This window comes from Myotis davidii, unplaced genomic scaffold (genome assembly GCF_000327345.1).
Source record: "Myotis davidii unplaced genomic scaffold, ASM32734v1 scaffold159, whole genome shotgun sequence".
NCBI classification, from domain to species: Eukaryota; Metazoa; Chordata; class Mammalia; order Chiroptera; family Vespertilionidae; genus Myotis; species Myotis davidii.
Window position 1 is genome coordinate 2,745,056 of NW_006291231.1, and position 3,642 is coordinate 2,748,697.

General features: G+C 45.9%; 1 pseudogene; it reads right to left on the reverse strand.

The window, feature by feature from the left end:
* Positions 1 to 1,897: 1,897 nt before the first annotated feature.
* Positions 1,898 to 3,128, reverse strand: LOC102762458 (annotated as a pseudogene).
* Positions 3,129 to 3,642: the final 514 nt, after the last annotated feature.

Genomic DNA, 3,642 nt, shown 5'->3' on the forward strand with positions numbered 1-3,642 from the left:
TCCTGATCAGAGGTTCTGGAAGCGAAGGGAACCCTGCACATGACAGCCCCCACTCAGATTCACAGAGGATGTCCCACATTAGAAATCCTGAAAATCCCACGGGGCGAAAACCTGCTTAACTAGGCCCCTAATTCCTTCAACTTCATTAGCCACAGAAACCTTGAGGAGGGCCATATTTGAATAAGTCCTAGAACACTTCCGTTATCACAAAGCGTTATTTGGGAAGCATGGACTAAGGGAGAAGTCCACCTCTTAAGTTGTTATTGAGAATTATCACAATGTGATGCCCACAATGTCCACGTTGCCTCTTTCTTTACCGCTTGTTCCAGGTGCCGCCAAGCAGAGGTTGATCTGCATCCTTAGCTGGAGGACAGGGTGCATGTTCTGACAGGAGCTAGGTCATCCACACGGGGAAGCCTGGCGGAATACTGTCTTCTGTACCTTACCTCTATTCTGAATTGCAAATCTGTCTACTTAATCTTCAATGCTAAAGGATAGCCAGTTAGGAAATTGGAACTGGTGATACTAGTTTTTTTACCTTCAAGTTTGGAGAGTCACTATAACTTTGAAATACATGTATTTAAGAGCAAAGGGAATCATTTAGCAAAAGGAAGAAATCATTTAGGATGAAAGGGAAAATGAAAGCATGAGAACCTTTTTAACTCAAAGCACTACTAAATTTGGCTCACAAATGGCCAGATCCTTTATATATATCCTGTAGAGGGGCACTCATCATCAACAAATATTTCTTGAAAAATATCTGGCCATGAAATAACTTGTTTTTCTGAGGCAAAGCTGTGTGATGAAATAAATCCACTTGAACACACACAGCCTTCAGGACCCAGGAAAATCAACATTCAGCCATTGTTAGTTATCGCTTCCAAATATCCCACAATCAAAACTGGAAATTAAGAGCAATGAAATGCCAAGAGAACAGATGTGTGAAAATGCTGACTGAATGTAGAACTGGTATGACATCTTAAATATATCTGATCTGCCAAGTCTTCCCTGGAATATGACAAGCAAACATGTTAACTGAAGAAATGATACTCCAAAGTCAACTTCAATAGGTAGACTTAAAAAAAAAAATCTTTTGGAGGCTTTTCTGTGCAGGTGTCTCCAAGGAACACAGTTGCTCCAACCGTTCAGCTACCTTAGTGATGGCTGTTTTCTTAAGCAGCCCTATCACTTATTTGAAGTGGTGATAGTGTAGTTTTAATATGAAATGAACTTCAGAATTCTTCAGAACGTTATCACTGGGGGAATGTTCTCAGTTTCTAAGGACCCTGGTAGAAAAATTAAAACAACGACACCTCATTAGGATAAATTGAATATATGAACCAACTGCTCCTCATAGTAGGGCAGCGGTTCTCAACCTGTGGGTCGCGACCCCTTTGGGGTCAAATGACCCTTTCACAGGGGCCGCCTAAGACCATTGGAAAACACATATATAATTACATATTGTTTTTGTGATTAATCACTAGGCTTTAATTATGTTCAATTTGTAACAATGAAATTGGGGGCCACCATAACATGAGGAACTGTATTAAAGGGTCGCGGCATTAGGAAGGTTGAGAACCACTGTACTAGGATAAGAATTAAGTTGTTTGTAGTTGAGCTTGGTTACTTCTCTTCCTGGATGGGCTTGGTGCTTTACCTCTGTGGACTCAAAATGGAAAAATAACTAAGAAAAGTAAATCACTTAGCAAAAACATAAAAGGTAGTGTTTTATACGTCCCCTTCCCCCCAAAGAAGTGCCGTTATTTATTTGCAGGGCTTAGGAAAGGGAAAATAAAGTTCCAGGAAAAGGAAATGTCAACAGAGGTCTTCATGGAGGGCCTGGGTGCAGTGCGCGGTTCTGGGAGGATCCAAGTTGGAGTTTTGCCCCTGCTGTTGGTCACTTTCGGGCTGTGAGGATGGTTTTCCCGCAGTCACTCCACCGGTCCCCTTTGGGCCGCAGCGACTGGCCTGAACTCCTTCTCAGCTCTCCATCAGCCCATCACCCTGCCCCAGCTCTTCACCGTACAGAATCTCATAGTTGCCAAGAATTTCCTCTGCGGGGAGGGAGGGGACTTGGTCCATTTACAGTCTGGAGTTTCTCTGTGAGGAACCGCAACCTGGAGGGTACGGATCTGATCCTGGCCCTGCTGGAGACGAGAGATCTGGACACATACCCTTCAGCCTGTCATCTAGGACGCTGTCGGAGCCCTCACACTCGGAGCAGTGCTTGCCGTTGTTCATCACCAGCGCCAGGCCCTCAGGCTCTGCGTGAGGACCCAGTGGATCTTGTCGCATAGGGTGCTGGTCACCCCTTGCCTCGGGCGTTCAGCCACAGGCTGCTCACTGTCCACAGGCCCCCGTGGATGTGGTTGTGGCCCTCCTCGTGTTTCTGAATGGCAGTGATGGTGCAGTGACCAACACACTGTCCACTTGCTGGTGCTGGGAGTGGATGCGACGGTGCAGAAGCAGCAGAATCCACGCTTGTACAAGCGACAGCGCAGTGGGCGGTGGGTAGACACCAGGACATTCTAGCGCAGGTCGGACTTCCTGCTGCGGGTTAGTAACCAGTGTTGAGAGAGAGAGAGAGAGAGAGAAAGAGAGAGAGAGAAAGAGAGAGAGAGAGATCACGTAGGCTTCCCTAGTGGGCGGAGACACAAACAAAGATATTTTGCTGTCCTGGGACTGCCTTTTTATTTGCGAGAGCTTGTTGGTCAGAAAGGCGCCCTTGCCCTGGGCTTCATGATCGAGGTGCTAGAGGGGCTTTTCCGGAGCCTCTGCCAACAGGTTGCAGCCTGCGGGCCCCAGGTAGGTGATGGGACAAAGTCCAGGGAGAGGCATTCTCCACTCTCATCTTTTTCTGCCAGAGGACTCCCTTCTTTCTCCTGCTCTTTCCTACATCCTTGAATATTCTTCACCATCAGGTCCTTCCCAGTCTGTTCATGGTGGTTGGGAAAGTGGTTGCCTGTCTGATTGTCTGAGAGCCATAGCCAGTTTCGAGGCTAAAGACTTTTCAGATGGTTTGCATGCTCCTCCAGTGAAAATTCCAAGCGTTTTCTGTCATCCCCTCTCTTCAAAATGATCAGCACTGACTTCTCCATATCAGGGTCGCATTTCACTGTCCCTGCCATAATCCACAGGTACTTATGTCCAATTTCTCTTCAGTGTCACCGACTCTTGCCTGGGGTGCTCACCTGATGTCAGATCACTTTTTGGTCACTTCCTCATGGCCACTCTGCGTGAACTGGGTCTCCATTACTTCTTGGGCCTTGTCTCCCGACACCCTTCCCACTCACCCCCCGCCCCCCACCGCCCCAAGCTTTCCTTGTGGTTTATACTTTTTAAGCCTCTTTTTTCCTCTCTCCTTTTTCACTCTTCTATTTTTATTTAATGATAGATTTTAAGATATTTACACTAGGAATTCCAATAACATTAATTTTCAGCACCATCTAGCCAAACGATGTGCAATAAGTATTTGCTAATGATAACATTTTAAACTACTTTCTCCAGTGATGGTGCTGGGGAACTACTTTCTGCAGACATTTTGCACTATTGTTCATTTGCTTTAATTTCTTTGACCAGTTATAGTTCCCTGTTAATTGGATACAAGCAGTGGATGGACATATAATCAAATTACCTGGACCA